We start from the raw sequence: 22,769 nt of genomic DNA on the forward strand, positions 1-22,769 counted from the left end.
TGTACAGGATATAGAATAAAATACTTCAATTTTATGAACTTGTACTTTTAAAAAATATTAATTAAGGATCTTACATGTTTTCTGAAGTTAACAAAACTCATCTTAAAAGGACCTTTTCCCCACTAAAAGTAACTTTGAAATTTACTCTAGATACTTAAAAGTTGTCATCTTATTGCAGGGGCTCCATACTGCTGTCTCCTATCACAAGAGTTTCATACCTTCTTAGTGTTTTCTCATGGGTTACTCCTCAGAGCACAGACTCTTCTTCACACAGCAACCAACTCCAGTTCCCCTCTCACCCAGCCACCCCACTCTTTTATAGCAATTTCCTTCTCATTGGTTACAGCTGTGCCTGTGAAAGTCAGGCCTGCTCCTAATCTTTGATAATTGTCCCAGCTGCAACTCCTTGGGGGTAAGATTACTTTCTAGACAATGTTTATTTGCTTATTTCTATCCCACTACATTTAAATGTTTTCAAATATTATATCCTTTTCCCCTTTTAATTAGCAGAAGTTATACTAACTGAAAATGAATGTATATTCTATCTTTTCTTAAAGTCAGTATCTAATTTAGACATCAGTTAATATTCAGTTGTGGTGGGTTGACCCTGGCTGAATGTCAGGCACTCACCAAAACTCTGTCACTCCCCTCTGTAAGTGAATAGGAGAGAGAAAATACAATGAAGGATTCACAGGTTGAGATAAGGATAAGGAGAGATCTCTCACTGATTACCATCATGGTCAAAACAGACTCAGCTTTGGGATATTAATCTAATTTATTACTAACAAAGTCAAAGCACGATAATGAGAAGTAAAATAAGTCTTAAAAAACACCTTCTTCCCAACCCTCCCTCCTTCCCAAGCAGCTCTATCTCCTACCTCTGAGTGATGCAGGGGGACAGGGAGTGGGGTTTATGGTCAGTTCATCACACATTTCTGCCTCTACTCAGGGAGAGGAGTCCCTGCTCCTCTTTGGGGTCCCTCTCATGAGAGACAGATCCCCACCAACTTCTCCAAAGTGAATCTATCCCATGGGCAACTGTTCTCCATGAACTGCTCCAGGTTGGATCATTCTTCTCTGGGCTGTAGTCCTTCAAGCACAAACCTGCTCCAGTGTGAGTTCCCCACAGGGTCACAAGTCCTACCAGTGAACCTGTGGCGGGGCTCCCCGCTCCACAGGATTGCAGGTCCTTGCCAGGAACCTGCTCCAGCACAGGTTTCTTAGGGCTCACAGCCTCCCCTCAGGCATCTGCCTGCTCCATGACCGTGCTCTGCAGACTGAAGGAGAATCTCTGCATCCTCATGGAACTTCATGGGCTGCAGGGGCACAGTTGCTTTACCATTATCTTAACCATGGGTTACAGGGGTATCTCAGCTCTGGGACCTGGATCACCTCCTGCCCCTCCTTCTCCACTGACCTTGGTGTCCGTAGTGTAGTTCTTCTCACACATTCTCACTCTTCTCTGGCCACAGTTACATATGTCAAATAGCATTTTTATTCCTTCTTAAATATATTATACAGAGGTGTTACTATCATTCCTGATTGGCTCAGCCTTGGCCAGCAGCAGGTCTGTCCTGGACCCGACTAGCATTGGCTCTGCCAGACACAGAGGAACAAGATTTTAGCAGCTTCCCACAGAAGCCACCCTGTAGCCCAGCCCTGCCACTACCAAAATCACACAAACCTAATATGGCAGTATAGCTTGGATATCAATAACATATCTGATTTTAAAACTTCAAATTTGTGTAGGTTGAGTAACACTTACTTAGGGTGCAAAAATGCATAGCCTGAAATATCATCATGCAAATATCTCAAAGCTTTGCAAGTCACAGACAAAATGTTAAGAAGATGATAAAGTACCCTACTAATTTTAACATATTTCTTTATTCCCTCAGATATATTTTAATCACTGGAAAGATCTCTGTGCTTTGGAAATAAGAAGATGGAACACAATTCATAAGATAGCTCCTAAAATTTTAGAAATCATTCTGTGAAAGTTTCTGTTTCTCTACTATCAAAGAAAGACCAAAGAACAATGTTTCCTAGCCTGGAGGAAAAGGTAAGATTACACTAGATTATGTATTCTAATTGACTAGCAGTAAATAAAAAGCCCAAACCTGGTATATAGGATGCCCTGTATGTCTCAAAGAGGAGGGTATATAATGTACATGTATGTATATACATATATATACATATATATATTTATTGCTGTTGTTGTTGTTGTTATTGTTGCTGTTATTATCATCATTGACACTGGGAAGTTTGTGATTTTATTTGGTGTGTCTGAGTGCATGGAACAAAAGTATGTTAACATGTTCTGATTTGCAATAGAAGTGAATCCGTAGAGAGAAATGGTTGTTCCCTGTGCTCAACTCTGTGCAGCTTTAGAAGGTTCCCTTATGATGAGCTCTAATCTGATCGCTGGACCATATTTAATCTGAACCAAACCTCTAATCAGACACTTGCAGTGGACACCCGATGACAGCCTCATGTCTGCTACCAACCTCCTGGATGACTTTATCTGAATAATTTTATATCCTGATGTTTCCTTTTTTCTCTTTAAAAGAGAGTTAAGAGCACAAGCAGGTAGAGTATTACCAGCATTACAAGATCTCTGATAGAGTGGAATGGTAGTAATGTCCATATGTAGGAGAAAAAAGGGCCAGCTAGCAACAGGTTTTTCCTCATCTCCAGTTTACTTTTTCAGTGGTCATAGAGGTGGAAGTATATTAGCAAGAAAACTGGCAAGTCTAGCAGTTGTGGAAAACTGTTCCATGTGGGAGAAGAATGTCTTAATGATTGTCTCTGTCCTTATTCATCCTTATGAGAATAAGCCAAATATTTTCATTAATAAAAATTTAAGACAGAGATTGAATAAATTGACAGATGAAGGCATACAGACTTTATCAGGGGACAATTCTGCTTAGATCTCTCAAACAGGCAATTGAATCATCTTTCATCTACTTTGGAAAGAAGGATCTTATTCCCTATTGTAACCTCATTCAAAATAGTGGGAAAACTCATGGCTCTGCTCCATGGTAATAAGGGTTATAGATTCATAGGCTTTGTAAAATCAGTCCTTTTTTTTTTGCTAAAATGTGTTGGCTCCTATACAGTGCTGCCATAGAGCTCAGGCATCATGACAGAGGGAACAAGGAAGCGCTCAATGCCAGTGAGTAACTCTTCCTGCTGATACCACTTTTTTGTGGCATACAGCCAGGCATGAGTGATCCATTGCAACAGCAAGAAGCATGTAAAGGCCATGTACCTTCTATGACTCACAGTTTAAATTAGGTAATAGCCAAGTTAACCACAGCAGCCTCCTGTTTAGAAAAGACATCAACTCTGATTCTGCGACAGTTTTTGCCTTTTTTGGAGCCGTGCCTGTGCATTCATATGTGATGCCTGCTGCCTCTGTTCCTCCTGAACATTGCTGCAGACTAGCATGGATAATCTGCACTCAGTTCTGTTTGACTTCAAAATCATGGTAACACCCATGATTTTGTATCACAGAATCAAAACCACTAATTTTCAGGTTTTTTGGCATTCCACATGTTTATGGGAAATATGTAAACCTGACTATTTCCTTTTCCTTGTGCTTGTGAAAGAAAGCCAGACAAAATAATCACTTGAGATAAGCTTCAGGATTTTTTTGTTTGTTTGTTTTACTGAGGAAATGGGCTGTCTTCTTTGGAAACATAAGCTTTCACCAGAAACCCTTTCCTCAATGTGCAAAGAAATATTTTTTTTGGCGATTTCACATGAATCTAGAGAAACTGAAGAAATTTTATTGAGTTGATAGCTTTTTACATTGAGTGACAAGAGAATTCTTGCAGAATAATTTGCTGAATTTGCTGTACAGCCAAAGAATGTCAAGTGGTTGACCTTTTTTGAGTCTACACCAGTTTACAAAATATACACAAAACCCCTGAGAGATTTTGCCAGGGGTTGCAGAGAATTTTCCTGGTAAGCCTGCTTTGCACATATTAATTTTGGATATTTGGGAAATCCTATTAAAAGCCTTAAAAACATTGAGTTCAAAGCTTTTTCACTGTTCACTTGCCCCCAGGGGAAAGTATCTACACCAATTCACAGGGGAAAAAAGAGACGCTATAATTGAAGAACAAGAATACAGAAACATTTCATATTTTTTGCATAGGGTAATTAGCTGTGTTCCTAGATCTGAAGCTTATCAGTGTATGTTTCTGACAATGTAAACATTCTGCAAGATGTATCATGATTAACTTGAAAAATAGGCTAATTATAGTTAAAAAGAAAATTATTCTGTAATTATCTTTGTAATCATATTACAAAATGCCTGCATATAGCCTAATCAAGCAAAATAACAACAGACATTTTAAAATGTTGTGTCTGAACATCTGTTTCTATATTTGTAATCAGGTAATGCAGCATATCTATATAAATATATATATGTTTGCTAATAAATAAATGAGCAGTGAAAAAACATGAATTGAAACTCTGTCAGCTGCTTATGTAATAACCCTGTTAGGAGACCAAAAGTTTTAAACAAAATGGAAATTCAGATCACTGTGCTCCTCAGGTAGATAACATCTGGTAGATGATTATATACCCTTTGGTGAAATTATTCTCTGTACATACTCAATCCAACAAAAGCAAATCTTTGCTTCAGCAGAATCAGAATTCCTTACACAGGATTTTAAAATGTTTTTTTTAATTTAATTTCAAATGTGATAGGGAAAATTTGTCCAGCATTTGGTCCCATGATAAAGTTATAAGATATCAAAATGTTAATTTTTTAATATTATAATTAAACATTAAAATTCCTTTAGAAATTAATAATGTATAATTCAATACTCCCTTGTCAGCCCAAGAGGGATTACTATACCTAATTTCTTTCTTTAGTTGCAAATAACAGAGAAAACAAAGTTAAAATCATCAAAAAATTGTGGGCGGCCAACTTGAAGCTATTTTGATGTGCTGATAGAACTGTATATAGTTATTTCCAAACATTTCAGTTTTTCCACTATTTTTCAGTCCCAGCCTCCAAATTGACCATGTAGGACATGATAAGGGCCTGATATCCATCTGAGCATTTGAATTCTCTTAAGCCACCAAAGCAAATCTTCCCCTTTGCTATTCTTTCTGTTCATTTGGCCATTTTGCAGCAGTCTCCAGAATCATCAACTGAATCCCTCTTGACTACCCTGACTCAGAAGATATGCCATAAGATATACTTCAGCTGCAGAAGTTTCTCTTTCCTGGGATAAGATCCCACCAAGTGTGGAGTAATATGAGGCAAAGAATACAACCTGTTGTATTCTTTGTTGTTGTTCAATAACACCAAATATCTGCCAAACCTAATTATGTTTCACATAGCATGCACTGCCTGTACTGGCAGCAGCAATGAGCCCTCCAGTAAGACAAGCAGTGAAATCTAGAGATGATCAAACAACAGAGTTCATATTGAGGTGGTAGGAGCAGATTTTCTGCGTTGTTCACATTTTGGGTTTTGGAATTTTCTTATTTCCAAGCAAACTGCTAATTCCCTTGTCAAACCTGGAATTGCAAGCACTTTTTATTTTCTCCTTGTATCCCATTGTAGTATTTGCTACTGAAAATACAACTTCTTCAGTAAGCAAGACAGAAATCATACTTAGAAATAATTCCTTCCCTATGACACTAATTTCTTTTTAGAACACTATTTTGCTCTGTGAAGAAATAAACTTCTGGGGAGCAGGAAGCAGGGGTTGTTAATAATAATTTAAAAAATAAAAGTAAAATTTTATCTTAGATCTATTCATGTGGAAATTGAACATCTACTTCAGTCTGTCTAAAGATGTATGTCTCATAATGGCAAATGATTCCCTTATTGAAATAACCATACAGACAACCTACACATCTAGCTTAGACTAGAAAGCATTATATGGATTAATTTTTAAGAATAATTTCCAGTCCATATAATCCTATTAGCTGTTAAAAAAAAGTTAGAAATGCCCCAAGTAAAGAATTAATTATTCATCATAAGCCTTGATTCAAGTATCTCCAGTTATGGAATGTTTGGTTTTGTTACACTCAGATATTGTTAATTATGAAAAAACAATACTGCAAAATATTGCTGTATAGTACACTAATGTGAACATTTAGATGCTCAAATACCAGCATCTATATATGCCAATTTCTTTATAACTCCAATTAAAAAAAAATGTGCCAAAGCCATTTGCTTGCTTTGGGAAGGATTGTAGTTTTTCCCCCCTCTGGTCCATTAACGTGTAATATTTAGTTCAACAAACAGTTAAGATTTCATCAAAGATGACAGGATTTTTGCATCCTCACAAACAATTGTCTGGATTATAAAGCTATTAAATAATTTTGATTTTTAGAACAAAAAATGCTATTGTCAATATGTAATAGATTCATTATAAGAAATATAAAAAAATAGGTAACCAGCTTAATCAAAGTGTTGTTTTTTCACCTCCACAGTCTCCTTCCCAGCTCCTGAAACATGCTTTTAAAAAATGTTGAAGTGTTCTGATCTATTTTTTCAGATAAGTTGTCCCACATTTCAAAAAACAGAGAAATCGTGTTACCATGGACTACATCTCCAACTGTGCTGAAAAGCACTTTGAAGACACATCACTAAGTGGACAAGCCAATATGAAAGAGGCACACCACCAAAGGTGGTTTAGTCACTTAAAAAAAATAAAAAAGGTGATCCATCTTCAGTGTTCTCATATAGCAGGCAGGACTGATGCACAATAAGAACAGCCATCAGCATGCACAAGGTCAGAAGCTGACATTAATGTGTATTTTGCCAAGTTATAATAGATTCAGACTAGTCAAAAATAAATGTAGTCCTGCAGATCTCTTCCTACAGACTTCAAACAGAGACTACATTTTATTAATACACACTAAGATGAATTTTCATGCACTGTAATAGTTATATAAAATGCCCAGCCCTTTTTCTTAGACTGAATGCACACATAGGAACTGGCTGTGAGAAAATTCTTATGGAAAAATACACATTAAATACATAAGATTGATACAGCCAGATGCATGTTCTCTCTAAACACCTTCATATGGGATGCCTGAGATTATTCTTTTGAAAGGCATTTCTGATAAATCACAGTAGGTTGTTTACGTCTTGTCCCAATATTGCATGGTTTTGACATGAGATTTGTTTTCTGTTTTCAAAAGCAGAAACAATAGTACAATACACAGCCATGTTGAATTGGCAATGGGATACTTGACAAGTAATTAGCCACACCAATCCAGAGGGATTGAAAGTTAAAAATAAAAAAGAACAATTATTCACTGCTTGTTTATGTGGAAACAAACAAACAAAACTCCCACAGTTCTATAAGATACAAATGATAGCAAATATAGGAAGAAATTAGTATGCTCAGTTAGGAATTCCCTTCTGGCATTTAGCTAGCCTGGCTGACTATAAACAAACTCAAGCTTTTCCAGCTTACCAGTACCCTTCAGCTAAATTCAATGTATTAATTGATTATCTGAAAATGTTTATTATGTTTGCCTCTTAGATATTCTCTCTACTGACTACCCTCCATAGAGGAATATTTCTTAAAATCCACTGTGGTTTTGTGGGGTTTTTTTTCCATTGGAATAAATGTGCTTTACCTTAAAGCAATTTCTTTTATTGGGTACCATAGGATGCAACAGATCACCTAATTCAATATAATATTAATCTTATCTGAAATAAATATTTCTGTCTTTCCAATCAGAAACTTGTGTTGGCATCTAAAATAAATTGTGTTCATATTTTTAGAAAAAACTGTTACTGCTGACTAAACTTGGAAGTTGTGTTAGGACCTGTCGCTCTTTGAAGAAAGATACAACTAAATTGAAGACTGTAATGGTAAAATGTTTTGAGTGCTCACCTGAATTTTGTTTCTACAGCCACATCTACATGAGTGCACTGAAACCAGCTAGCACGGTGCAGTTTGTGCCTAGGCTGGCAATTTTCTCTGCCATGCCCTGTGGCACAGGCCCCAGCATGGTACGGCCCCTACTCATTTTACTCATGCCTCGGTATGACTCGGCAGCGTGTTGTGCAATACACCCCTACTTCTCTGTCTCACACAGCACATAGAGCACACCTAGGGGATTTAAAGAGGCCCATTAACCACATTGTCCTATGAGGAATTGCTCTTGGAATTGTCCCTCCATCCTGCTTGTGTTATGCAGAGACAGTAGATACCAGTGTTCTCTTCCTTCTTCATCTCTCTCCCATTGGAGGAGAGTCTATATTTCCTGACAGCAAAGATGGAAAGCAAGCTTTATGCCCACCAGAGCTCTCCCAGCGGCTAACTTTATCCAATCTGATGGCAGTGGAATCATGGAAAAATGGTCATGTGTCTCAAGGCCTTCTGGCCTGCATTAGGAAAAGCATTTTCTGCAGGTTGAGGTGGGAATTAATCACGTCCTGTGGGGGAGGAGGTGGTCCTTCCCCCTGGTGAAGTCACATTTACTGTGCTGAGTCCAGGTCCAGGCTCTCCAGTACAAGAGAGACACGGACCTAGAGCTGGTTGACTCAGGACTTAGAGATAGTCAGTACAGGAGAGCTGGAAGTGTTCAGCCTGGAGAGAAAGAGTCTGCAAAAACACTTGATGAGGAGCAGCAAAGAAGTTAAAGCCAGACTCTTCTGACAGGTGACAGGACAAGAGTCAAGAGAGACAAACTGAAATAGATGAAATTGCTTTTCAACATAAGAGCACTTTTACCACTAGGGTGTCAAAGACTGAATGTGGTGCCTCGAGATGTCGTGGAGCCTCTGTCCCCTCTGGGTCCCCTGAAACCCAACAGAGCAGAGCCTTGACCCACCTGCAGTGTCTTACCCTGCTCTGAGAAGAGGGGATTAGACTGCATTATATTTGCAGATGGCCTTTCCCAGCAATTCTATGATTCTGGGATTCTGCAGGTTCAAGCATTCCATGGTGTCTGCCTCTGCAGCCAGATATTCAAAAAGATTTTTCTGAAGGCTGGCAAGTCTGAGGTGGTTCCAAAGGAGAAATCTGTAATCTCCAAATGCAGATGTTAAGCAATGAGGGGTTAGATAGCAGAGCGAAACATAAAAGTAAATATGCTGATCTGTGCCAGCATGTTAAAAGTGAACCCTAACATGTCATTTTTACTTTAAAAAAATAAAATCTCTTTCTCTTCAGTAATTTCTGAGTGCTTTTTTCTCTGTCTGTTGTTTTGCTATTGATAAACTGATAAACCTAGCCAAAGCAAAATCTGCATCCCCAGCACACTTGGCCAATACCCCTGCAGGCTAAAATGAGAGTGAACAACAAATAGGAGCGTAGGAAATACAAATGCACAAATGCAGTAGTTTGTACAGCAGTTTGTGCAGAGGGGCATATGGAAGGGATCCAGCAGCAAATTAGGACAGCACAGGAATGCTCAACGTGTTGTGCTGTGCCACAGGGTACAAAACACGAGCCTCAACAAGCACCATCCCAGCACACTGGAGACTTCCACTCAAACCTGACCTCCAGGGCACCCAGAGGTCTTCCACCAAAGCAAGATGGTGCACTGAAGCAAGATGGTCTCCCACTGAAGCAAAATGGTGCACATGCCTGCATCTGTGCTCTGGCTGAAAAGCTGGGCTGCATAGCAAAAACAAACAAACAAACAAACAAATTGACAACAACAAAAAAATGAAAACAACCACAACAAAAAAAAACAAACCAACCAAACAAAAACCAACCAAACAAACAAACAAACAAAAACAAAAAACAACCCCAAAAAAACCAAAAAACCCCATGTTCTGGAGGAGATGGACAGAATGCAGCACCAGGAGAAAGGGAAATGAGGTTGATGGAGTCCTTACAGAGCACCTAAACAGACATGAACCCAAGTTCCAAGTTGCAGAAGGAGGAATAGCCATTAGATGTTCTAAAACATCAAATCATCTGCATAGAACTGCAGACTGGACAGAAGACTTTTGGTAAACATGCATTCATCTGGAGTGGCGAAGCTGGAGACCAAGAAGGCTATTTCACCAAGTCTGAAATTATTCTAGAAACTGATTGAGCAACTGAAGCTTATCTCTGCATTTGCTGGGAGTCTATTGATTTAGGAGCTCTAGAGACACTGGTTTGTTCTCTGCCAGACACAAAAAGTGTTTAGCTTGTTAATTTTTTTCACACTTCTTCCTAGATATTGAAAACATAGGTGCAAATTAGGTTTTGAAAAGAAACAGAATGCAGACTACTGTGGTTATTTAACTGGATCATGTAATCTGTAGATTACAAATGATTTTTGTCAAAGACAGAAATTAATCTGATTCCATGTCCATGGGTAGAAGAAGGACTTAGTCAAACAAGATAGGAGAAAAAGCATGAAAACTAGTGGTTTGGTCTTTGAAGTATCTCTTACTATTTGCTTCAAGGCCTATATTCCTAATTTTTCTACTTCTGGATCTTATGATTGCTCTCCTACCATCTCATCCATTCATTGTAGTAAATTGTATCTCTGTCTTCAGATTCCTTAGAAATAGTAAGAATTTGTTAAAAGTTTTTAAAATTCTGCATCTGGTTGAGGTATCTCTAACAGTAATATATATCACATTACCTGGATTTTTTGGTGGTAGAGATTATGGATAGTATCTTTATTTACAATTGTCAATAAAATATAACTCAAAGTATCCATCCTAAATTCAGATGTAGATGTTGTTAGTTACTGATATTTACTTCCTCCTGCTGAACAGTTAGACAAAATTGCTATAAGAATGAGATTAATATCTAAATTCTACAGACAACTATTTTTGAAGGTCTTAAAAGTTAAAAGGACACTATTTTATCTTGTAGACAACTCAGTATAAGGCTTTTTAGCAAGCACACAGTCATTTTGTGAACTTCAGAATATGAAACAGTGTTTTGGGTGTAAAAGGCATGCATCCCTCCAGAAAAGGAACTAAATTTACAGCTTTTGAAAAAATTTATGACAAATGCGAATATGCCTTCGGAATTATTTTGCAAGGAAAAAAATGAAAGTACAAGTTAATTATAACAAAATTTTTTCTAAGGAACAAAAATATAGATATAGCATAACTGAAACATCTCAAGTTCATTGCAATGAAAGGGAATCTAGTTCTCCAGGCTATGACTTTTAATAAAGTATGTTATTATACGTTTAATAAAGTATATTATTATTATATTTATATCATGTGTCTGATATTGCTAAAGGACTAAATCTTTTATGTGTTTTCCATACACACAGATAGATATGTTAAATACCTCTCTTCAAATAAGAATAATGAAATTCTGGAAGTGATTGTCTCTATTAATACTAGACAAAGTATAGGCAGCTAGCATAAAGACTTTAAGTCACAAGAGAATCTTATTGTAAAGGTAAATATTAAAACATATGTTTCCAAATAATACTTTGAAAAATCAAAATATTTTCTATTTTTTATGTTAGAATTGAATCTCATTTCAAAGTTTCCTTTTGAACCATTGTTCAAATGCAATTTGATATGTTATTTTTATTTCTGTTTACTTCTTTTTTAGAAAATAAGGAATTCTTCATGCATTTTCCATTTGTTTTGCAAGCCTCAGGAGTTTGGCAGTGTGTGAAACAGGAAGATAAGTTACAGAACTTGAGCTGCAAGAACCTAATGTACCACAAAACTGAAAGCAGGGAATATTGATAAAGACAGGGGAAAACCAATGGATACAGTGTAGAAAAATTGCAAGAAGAAAGTGTAATTTCTGCTGTAATTAGTGTATTACTTCTACTTAATTAAAAATAACTGGATATTTTACTTTTAGAAGTAAATGAAAATTTAAGCATGAAACTTATAGAATTTTTGTGTTTTAAAGGGCAGGCATATGTAAAATTTGGGTTCAAAATAAAAGGTTTTCCAGAACTGAAAAATTCTAAATGAACCTGCTCAGAAATTTGGGTGAGCTTGCATCAATGATTAATCTCCAAGAGGAGAGGTTGTGCTACCCCTCAAAGCAGTATACATCTTTTTAGTTTGTTTTAACTGCTGAGGTTTTAAACTGGTAATCTAAATAGCAAAAAGCATACTTTTGAAAATTCATGAAGTGAAAAGATAAAAAGAGGGAAACAGCTCCAGTAACATATTAAGTGATACTGTTGTGATATTCCCTGACACCTTATAACTGTGACATGCTAAAAGTGGTCCTTTGCAAACAGTGAGTAAGCTGACCCATGCTGCTCTTCCATATCTACTGCATTGGCTGTGTCATACAGACACAGAACTGCTGTATGGATTTCTTTCTAAATTATTGTGCTCCTAGTGCCGGACGTATCTGCAAACACTTTAAACCTTATTGTTGTCTAAGGCACCAAGAACAGTTAGAATTTCTTTCACTCAGGCTATTTTGTATCTCAGTGCCAGCCCCATTAATATTATCAGGTATATCACTAGAAGCCCTATAGAATTTTCCAGTCTTTCAAATGCTGCAGGATTTCCATCTGTCCAATGGACTTCTCTATTTACATTCTTGGAAAAATAAAGGAGTCCAGTCTATTTGCTTTAACAAAGGCCAGGAATCATTTGCTGTGCAATTGTTAGACTCAACTGAAGTGTAACTAAAGCTTCTCCTCAATGATCTCTCACCACATGTTCTCTATGTATCATTCTCTGTATTATTTACTATTTTGTAGCTTTAACTTAGGCATTTCTTACATCCAGATGGTTTCTTATGCTGGTATTAAGTACCTTTGTAAGAGACTAAACTTGGGCTTTCACTTCTAAGGTGTATTAAATAATTTTCTTTATTCTGGATGTTTTGGCATACACATACTTCAGGCTGATATTTCTAAACATCTGCCATAATATCTTGGATTTTCTCAGACACATGGGATTTCATATATGAGTGACAACATAAAACTGGCATTTTCTCAAACAAAATATATGGAAATCTTCAAAATAAAATATAAAAAAATGTATCTGTATTTTAAAATAAACCCTATTTTTTTAAGTAGTGAGAATAGGAAATATGTAACTGAATGTAGTTTGATTTGTATGAATTAGTTTTATTGCCTTATCTTTCTAGCAAAACACAGCAGAGTGGTACTAGAGTTTGCTATTTATCTGCAAGTGTTTGCTGACAAAATAATTACTCTTTGAAACCTATTGCACACTCAGAATAAATAAAAGGATTCCCAGAAGATCAGGTCCATTAACTAAATATCTGTGAGGAAGCATCATATTTTCACATGCATGAAACAATCTCAATATAATTATTGATCAGTTTCTCAATAGTCTGATTTGAAGATAATTTCCCCCTAGTACTTTCACTTCAGACAAGGACAGCTTGAATGAACAGCAAGAGACTGTTACATAAAATAATTTTTAAAATGTGCTTTTACAAAAAGGTTATAAGAAAGGTGACCATAAAACATATACCTAATTTGTAGACTCTTTGGTGCAATTAGAAAAGAGACAGAATATTTAGGATAATGACTAAATATAGTTTTTTAATGATCACATCTTTTAAAAATTGGAAAAAAAAATCAAGTCCACTATTGCCCAGGATTTGGCTCTGGATTTGGCTCAAAGGATTTTTCTTCATGGCAGACAACCTGGCTGTTTTAGATTTATGACAAAATCAATGTTGATAGCTTACCAAAGTTTTAGCTACTGTTAAACAGTGCCTGAACAGGGTTAAGTTCTCACTCTGCCCCCAAAAAATGGGCTGGGGGTTTGCAAGAAGATGAGCAGGAACAGAGCTGGCCAGCTGACCCCAGCTGGCCAAAAAGATATCTCACAGCACATCACATCATGCCCAGCAATAAACTGGGGGGAGTACCCAGGCAGCTGTGGGGGGACTTACCTGTCAGCTCCAGTCAGCCATCACAATCAAGATTGAGGCAAAATAAAATACTCATATATACATGCCTTTAATAAAAACGTGTGAGACTCATTTATGATGACACAAGGTCCTGTCTACATCCACGCTGTGCCGTACTCATATTTGACCTGAGCTGATTTGCTCTATTCTCTGAAGAGTTCACAATTTTATCGGTAGTGATGTCTCCTCTATTATTTTGTAGAATTTCCATTTTCTTAGATGTGTCATATTGAAATATGCTCCCTTTCCTGCATTGCATTTTATACAACTGTGTTGCCTAGGGGCCCTTGTCACAGTCTAAGTCTCCCTTGAGCAGTGCAAACACTGAACAGAAAGGTGAACTTATCCCACAGACATTTCACAAGGTAAATATAAAAGAAGTTACTGCAGCCTGATATAAGAAGTCTCATTCAGAATACAAAGAAGTGAGAAGGAATTAGTCATGATGTTAGGTATTTGCTTTGGTGAGTAAGCTCAGTTTTTAACACTTAGCAGTATAAATGTTAAGAACACATCCACAAGATCATGGTAGTGTGGAAATGGGAAGAACAAGAAGGATAAAAGAGGTTAAAGAGATTCAGTCATCTAGTATGAGTCATAAGGGCCCTGTTGTAGCATAGTTATTTATAAGTGCAGAAAATTTGAATCAATGACTGTGACTGGCTCACCCATTTGGACCTTTTTGAAGCAAGTAGTCATTTTATTGAGAGGGACTCATATGGAGAGGCCAAAGGACACACACTGCCTGTGCCCCACCCCTATCAAGAAGTTTAAAATTCCTGTTAGAATACTGAAGTTCAAAAGAAATTTAATTAATTTTCTATCTCAAACAATGGCTAAAATACTTACATAAAATATTAAATTTGTTAAAGTATGCCTAAAAATATCAGGCAGGTCAGGCACTGTACAAACAATGTAATCCCAATTGCGTGCATTTGTAACACGTAAGAAGGATGCAGTTTTTTAATTATTTCTTTAACTCCATGATAGTTTTATTCTTTTATATATATGAGCTTTAAAATTGTCTGCTTTTTGGATAGAAATATTTTTCTTTTTACATGCTTATGAGCTAACATGAGGAAATGTCCAATTGCAAATGTCAAAAGGCAAATGCAAATGATATATCTAAACTGGGAAATATGGAATATGTTATGAATTAAGTACGACTGTCATACTCTTCACAATTGCCAGACAATTTCACAATGGAAAAAACAAAAAGTCAGGTTTATAAATGAAAGGGGACCTTTATTATCTAACACTTCTACCAGGACATGTCACATCAAAAGCATCACCATCATACTCTCTAAATGTGTTCTGAAGGGACAAAAAGTAAGAGGCAACAAATTTGAGCTTCAGTCTTATGTGGGGATTTGAACCTTATGTTAATATTTTTCACACAGTATGACTTAGTAAAAGATCAATTAAAAGTCCAATGTCATTCAAAATTGCATCTTTTTACTTTTGAAGCTGGTAAGGCTTTATATTTCTATGAATAAGCTGCAAAAGGTTATGAAGCTACATTTTAAAAAAGTCATATAGATGAATTTTAAATCAAAATCACACCAGGAGACAAAAAAAAGTATTTATTAAATATTTGAAAGAAATAAAAATAATGAAAGGAGGTGGAGTTCATATTATGAAAAGAAAATTCAAAGGAAGGGAATGAAAGTTAATCCAAGTTACTGCCTATCTGCTATTTATATTAAAAAAAAAAAAACTTCAATGAGTGAATTGACTACTTCCTCTTACATCAAAATCGTACTCTTATTATATGATAAGAGTACACATGACCTTTGCAGTAGAAGGTGAAAGTTAAGCACACAAAAAGATGTATATCAACTGCTCAGTGTGCTTGTATGTTATGTAGTGTTTGCTAAAGTATCTTTTATGAGTTTCCATTTAATTAGAATTACATACAGTCAATTTTTGCATGTATAAATTAAATTAATTATGATTTAGCACTTAATATTTTTTACTCTGATATAACCATAATGTCAAGTTTAAATTATAAAAATAAGTCCCATGCTGTCGACTAGGTAATCGCCACCTGAGAAAAAACACTTTTCAGCTACTATTGCTATTGACATGTGTTCATGTGCACATAAACACACAAAAATTCACACACAGATATCTGTGATATTTGCACTTAAATACAATAAAAGGAGGTTTAATACAGATTTTTTGTTTGTTTGTTCGTTTGCAAACTCTTATCCTAAAAGATACACTGACAAGTTTTATAAAACCTCACTGGCATGAAACTTTTCCCAGGACACATAGTTTAGAAGACCTTTTCCATAGTGACTAAATTTAAGCATAAAAGTCCATCCACACATCCTATTGTGCAAATGATGGATATTAGTTTAGGTAATTCAGAGAAGTATGAATTTTCAACTTTGTTATTTCAAATATGGGAATACACAAAGCAATTAGAAATCATGAAAAATCAGAAAAGCAATTAAACTTTTACACAATTTTTTTCCAAGTTAATTTTAACTCTGAAAGTGAAATCATATACAATAGATGATGCTGCATTTTTAAGATGGTGAATTCATCTGGAAGAGGTAAAGCATTCCACTTTTTTTTTTTTTCCTATTATCACAGTGACTGAGAAATTGTTGGAAGCTAATATAATGTGTCACTTCCCTCTCATCTAGCACTGACAGCATGAGCTTGTGGCAGATGGATTACAGCACATGCCTGTTGTGAATGTTCCTAATGTTCTCAGTTCTCCCAGCTGAGACATGAGGTAGAACTGATCTGTTTCCTATTATTATTTATAAATGAGGTAGATTAGTAGAGGTTATACAAGTCTGGGAATACTATAGAAAGTGGATATACCTGATGAATTTGCATATTTTATTATTTAAAACATGATATAATATTTGAAAACTATTAACTAATGCTAGCAATGGGAAAATAATATAATGGGGAAAAGATATTATAGCTACTGACAAACTGATTTGTCACTTTGAAACATTAAAGACAAAATGGGTTTTATGGCTGGTAGGAAAAAAATTCTTTTGCTATAGTAGAGAACAAATGGTTGGTTAGTAACACCCATTACAGTGTAAAGTCACAATATCTTTCTTTTTTTTTTTTGTAGTTTTCTGTTTACTCAGAAGGAAATTAATCTCTTACACTGCTATGTTTTTTGATTAATTGTTTCTGCAGTGTGAATAATTGAAAAAAAAGTATGAATTTTGTTACTACCTCTTTTTTTAATGAGGCTAGAATTGTCAATGCTTGGAGTCAGATTTTTAGAATATTTTTGTGGGTGGGTTTTATGGAAAAATTCAATCCATAATATATTCACAAGTAGGGCCAGAGTCTAAAATTCTCAACATCTAAGTATTTCTAATGTGACAGGAACTGGAAGATTTAAAATTTAAAAAAAAAATAGAAAAACCTTGTAAATGTCAGCTCTTTTCCTGTTGAATTGCTGATGAAGTGCGGTTGCTATACTTGTAAAATTCTTCAAAAATCAGACTAGAAAAAAGAAGACAATGAAAGTGCTTTTGAAGTGCCAGTGAAATATGACTTAGGCAATGTAGTAGCTAGGGTACAGAGACAGGACAGACATGTGTCTTGAATTAAGTGAAGCTAAGTATAACAATTAAGATTTTCATCCTAGGGATAGAAAAGAATGACTTGCATTTCAAGTTATTTTTTAACATTTGCATTGCTTGTGTTTTCTTCCCTCTAAGTTTTCATTATCTTCAAATGCAGCATTAATTTACCACAAATTGTTATCACTTTGTTGAAATGAATCTTGCTTATCAGTAGTTTTAATACACTATAATTTAACTTCTTTGGTGTTTTAATAATTTGATACATTTTACACATAACCAAACTTAGGTAACTAGAAATTGGGACTCAGGTTTCTATTCTATTTGCACAATGAAAACATAATTTCTGCTGCTTAGAAGGATGTTGAAAATCCATTCTTCAAATGTGAAGGTGTCATGGAATGTTGGATTTGTAGCTAGAACATTTAATTCATTTCAAACACAAGCTTCTGAAGGACACAGGATATCTCTGTGCTGTCCATGTCCGGGTTTTACACAACTTCCAAACCTTGAATATCACTTAAGGTTTCTTCACTATAAGTGTTTTTCAAATCATGAAAATCTAGTAATTGAAGTTCTATTAAAAAATATCAAAATTAGTTCAAGAATGAGAGCAAATCTCTACCACTGGATTCAATCTCTTTATTTTTACTGTGCTTTACAATCATATATTTACACATCATGAATTTTCCTATTTACCCCATGAATACAAATATTGACACAGAGCAGGAAGAATTCATTTCAGCTATCTATAACCACCTGAAAATAACTCTTTAAATTTGTAGTACCTATCTTCAAAATCAAGATAGATGCTTTGAAAGTGAAAAAAGATTCTGTAAAAAAGAAAGATAATTGAGGCAAACATATTTTTAATTCAGACAACTCAGTTTAACCACAACACACTTCTCTTCATAAAAACGTTATATTGGTGTATTTTAATATTAATCTTTCTAAATAAATAAGTAAAATAATTTTTTTTCTTCAGTGTTTCTAATGCTTTTTCTAGGAAAATGTAAGACTAAAAAGATTACTAATAATATTTGAAAAGTTTGTCTCTATCTGCTTTACTGAAACCTTCTTTCTACAAATGTTCACATCTTTGTGCCTTCTAATTAAAATTTGCATAATGTGGATATTGCTATGGTGTTAGATAAAGAGAATAAGCATACATTGCATTGAATATTTTGATTTATGGATTAGCCCTTATGTAAGAATGTCTGCATACATGAGTTATTGTAATTAAAAAAAGTTTATTTCAGGTTTCTGGCAATCAAGCATGCATACTCAAGCCTTGCTTCTGTGCTCTGAGATTTCTGTGTTGGAGTTGTAGCTCAGTATTTCACTACTGGTTTTCTTTCAGAAGGCAATACAATACTTAGGAAAGCTCTTATAATCATAATACTGAAAAATTAATCTTTCCAACGACAGAACAGATAGAGCAGGCACAGTGATGGACTACAGTCCTAAACACGTGGTCTGAGTCACTTTACGTCCTACTTACAAGTTCAAAGGCAGCTGTTATAAACTGCTGATAAACTTAAATAAATGAGTATATGTAGAGGAGTGAAACTGCAAAAGAAATACCATTTTCTTTCATTAATAAAGTCTGATTTTGTGATCTCAAATATTCCTCCTAAAAGTATTAAACATAGAGATCAATATTCTTACATCTGTTTATGCAATGCAAAAATAAATAAACAAGCAAGCAAACAAAAAAAATCCCATAATCTTTGGTTGCAGAAACATAATACTTTCTTAAAGCAAGGAAACACTTTCGTACCAAATGAGCTAAATATTAAAAATGGTATTAAGTTTAAAAAAAAAATTAATTAATGTAACAAAAGAAAAAAAAAGAAGAATGTAACAAAAGTTTAGAAACCTGTTGTTTCTTTATACTTTTAATTACATTATCCTGCATCTAGTAACCTAAAAAAGAATAAGAAACATGAGAAGGTAAGTCATGGCTCCTTTACTGTCACTGTAAAAAGTACAATACAGAAATTTGGAATGTCCAACATTTTTCTGGTCTTTTCTTGCATATTAATATGAGAGAGGTTATTTTATTTGAAGGAGCATTCCACAATCAGAACAAAGGGTTACAAATACAGAAGCTCTAAGTACAATAAGATTAATTTTGAATTTAAAAATCTGACTAGTTATTTTAATGACCAGGAGTTCACTTTCTTTAAAAGATGAGCAGTCCTTTAATAGCCATTATAGTTTCACCATCATTAATAGAAAGGGATGCGTGAGTGGAACTGTGAAACCTTAGGGGAGAAAAGCTGAAGCAAACATGCTGCCAATAAAAAGAGGAAAAATGGAAAACAAATCAAAACAAAACAAAAAAAAATAACACAAGCAAAAAACTGTCCCCCCAAAAAACTGCAAACAAACCAACCAACCAAAAAAAAAAAAACAAAAACAAAAACAACCAACCTACCAAAATTTGAAAGACAGAAATATAGAATAAAATTTTCCAAACTGAGCTTGGGACAGTTTAATTCGAATCACTGAGACCTTTAAAAATAAAGAAAAAAATCAAAGAATAAATTAATAAATAAGAGCTTAAGAGGACCTGAAAGATTTTGCTGTCATTTCTGAAATAAATTATCTGATTTACTAAGTGGCACTCAAGTCACATGGGAATCACTCCATAAATGCAAACATCCATCAAAGAATCTGCAGCATTATCCCCAAAATTGGTTTGATCATTTGGTGGATTATTCTGCAAATATTTCTTCAAATATTTGACCATTGAAGATACTGAAATTAGTGTCAGTAACATACTTTTGCATTTAAGGATGCCTGCACTTCTTTCCTCATTTAAATATCTGCTAATTGTTCACACTTCTTTCTTAAATGAAATTAAAATGTTAAATTACACTTTCAGGTACGTGAACTCTACTGGCTATTTCTTCACACTTGCAAGCCAAGGGCCAGTATCTTCTGGAGGAAACAGGCCACATCTATGTTAGGGTGCTGTTCTACAGCTCTAAGATGTAAATATAAAATCTTATGGGTTTCTTTCACTGAAGAATGTCTGAAATAATAGTGCTGACCAAACTCAGCACTATTATTGTTGTTTTCATATCAGAAAACTGAGCACGTATCTCACATGACAAAGTGATTGTTTATGGGTACCAGGATGAGTAGAAGGGCACTGGAGGATTGTGTAGATTTAAAGAATATGTAGAGTTCCAGTTATAAGAATAATATGGAATTGTTTCGGGTTTGTTTTGGTTTGGCTTGTTTGTTTTTATTTTGTTTGTTTGTTTTGGTTCTGTCTGTTTGGTTGGTTTTGGTTTTGTGGTTTTTCTTAAACTAGAAGCCTGTTCTTTATCTTAAATATATAGTCTGGGATTAAATGAACACTCATAGTGTGAAAAATGAGATGGTCTTGGGAGGGAGAGCTAAGGTCTTTGGTGGCACAAATAAATCTTTGGATTTAAGTTCTTTGCCATAAGCATATGTTTGTTGCATTAGTTACACACTAAACCTTTCAACAAATAGATCCTAAATGTTAAAAAGTGTCAGACAATGTATGTTCTCACTCAACCAATCTCTTTTATATGTTAAATTTGTCTACTTTGACTATTGGCCAAAGAAGAACCCCTTTTATTTAATTTTCAATTTGTAATGAATTAAGCCTTCCTATATACCAGTAAAATGTCCTTTTAAGCTTACAGTGCAAAGAAGTCCTGTACTGTGACCTTGGCTCTGCTCCAGTTATTTAAACAAATTTTCATATCACTAAAAAGAGTCTAGGAAAAGCATCAATTCTGCAGCTTTTTGTTAAAACTTTCAGTCACAGGCTGGGAAACAGGTTCATGTCTTCATCCAGCTGGTGCTCAGCTGGTCATAAACTGTAGAACAATTTCAACAAGAAAACATAGAGAGAGAGAAACCTGCCTAAAAAACAGATGAGCTGTTGCTGGACTATATGCTTGAACAGCATGTGCAAATGTTGTTCAAGCATCCAGCTTCATTCTCTAAACCAAGACAGATATAGGGCTAATACATAGATAAACCTGGCAGTGCAGCAGCTTGCCACTCACTTATAAAAAAACCAAACAGGTTTCTTAAATGTTTTGGTTTTGTTGATTTTTTGTTGGTTTTTTTCTATTAAAAACTACCTTAGAACTACAGTTGTTGAAAATAGATGAGATTCTCATTAGCAAAAATAAAGATTTAACTGTGAAAAAACACCTCTTTTCCAGGGTCAATTGTTTGGTGTCTTCTTGGAGAGGACAACTTGGGCAAATTTGTGTAGAGATTATGTCTTCCTAAAATAATACCAGGCTGTTTTCTACATTATGGTGCCAAAAATCCTAGCAGAGGGTTTCTTGTAAAGGATTATGATATTATTGACTCGCACAAGGGAAAACAGTCTACGTGCTCTGTCAAAATTAATTGTCTAAAAACCAAAATTATTTATAATTCTGTGCACTGTTGAAATGTTACTGTCTTTCAGCTTCCCCTAGAGTTCCTTTTCTTTCAAAATAATTAGATTTCTCTCCATTTTTTTTCATCTAAACTTGACTTTACTATTAATAAATAAAGACATGAGATGCAAATTCTACTGAAAGAAAGCTGAATATATCAGCAAAAATGGGCATCTGCACATTAAAATTGGATAGGTGATTGCCCAGACACATGAGGAAGTAAACAAGCTTGCAAGAACTGGTTTAAAAATAGGTCCACATAGTTTTTGTTATAGACAAGTAAATAAGTCCACCATTAGCAGCCAAAAAGTCATGAGTTTTGTATTGTCCTGACAGTGCAGGCACTCAGGGCTTTCCTGAACTCGCCTTGGCCTAATCTGGCAATTGATATTAGTGTTTATAATAATATGAGAGTATTTTTTGGGGGCCTTTTCTATATGAATTAAGACTGTGAAGGATAGTGTTATTGTTACAGGATTTATTATAATTGCTGCATTTTTATCATTCTGTTAAAATATTTATTGGGCTGTCAATAAACTCTTAGGTCCATAAATTTATGTGTTCTTTTTCTCCACAAATAGATTTTGAGGTTACTGCAACAAATATTTATAGACTCTTTTGAGAAATTATTTATTTTAGTGGACTTTAATTGAAGTGGACATTCAAAGAGCACTTAGGTTCAGCCATGATATGGTGCTTGGGATGAGGATTATACCTCATTCAGTATCATTCATCAGTGTTGAAGTTTTACTGCACCCTCACTTAAAAAAAAAAAAAAAATTATAAATGCCATCAGCCCTTCAACAGTCATAAATCATGACAGCTTCTTATATTTCAAATATATTATATAGTCCATCTAAATTCCTAATATTGCTGTATCTCTATCAGAAAAACATATTATCAATTATTTTAATATTCATGTACTTGAT

At 34.9% G+C, this 22,769-nt stretch overlaps 1 long non-coding RNA gene across 2 annotated transcripts in view; it reads left to right on the top strand.

Moving 5' to 3' along the window:
• Positions 1-1,855: 1,855 nt before the first annotated feature.
• LOC113459340 (uncharacterized) overlaps positions 1,856-22,769 on the top strand; it is a 71,767-nt gene continuing 50,853 nt past the window's right edge. For both annotated transcript variants that reach the window (XR_003380487.2, XR_012579084.1), the window contains exon 1: positions 1,856-2,059. This is a non-coding gene — a long non-coding RNA (uncharacterized LOC113459340). The remainder of the gene's footprint in view (positions 2,060-22,769) is intronic.

The sequence above is a fragment of the Zonotrichia albicollis genome, chromosome 2 (assembly GCF_047830755.1).
Source record: "Zonotrichia albicollis isolate bZonAlb1 chromosome 2, bZonAlb1.hap1, whole genome shotgun sequence".
NCBI lineage: Eukaryota > Metazoa > Chordata > Aves > Passeriformes > Passerellidae > Zonotrichia > Zonotrichia albicollis.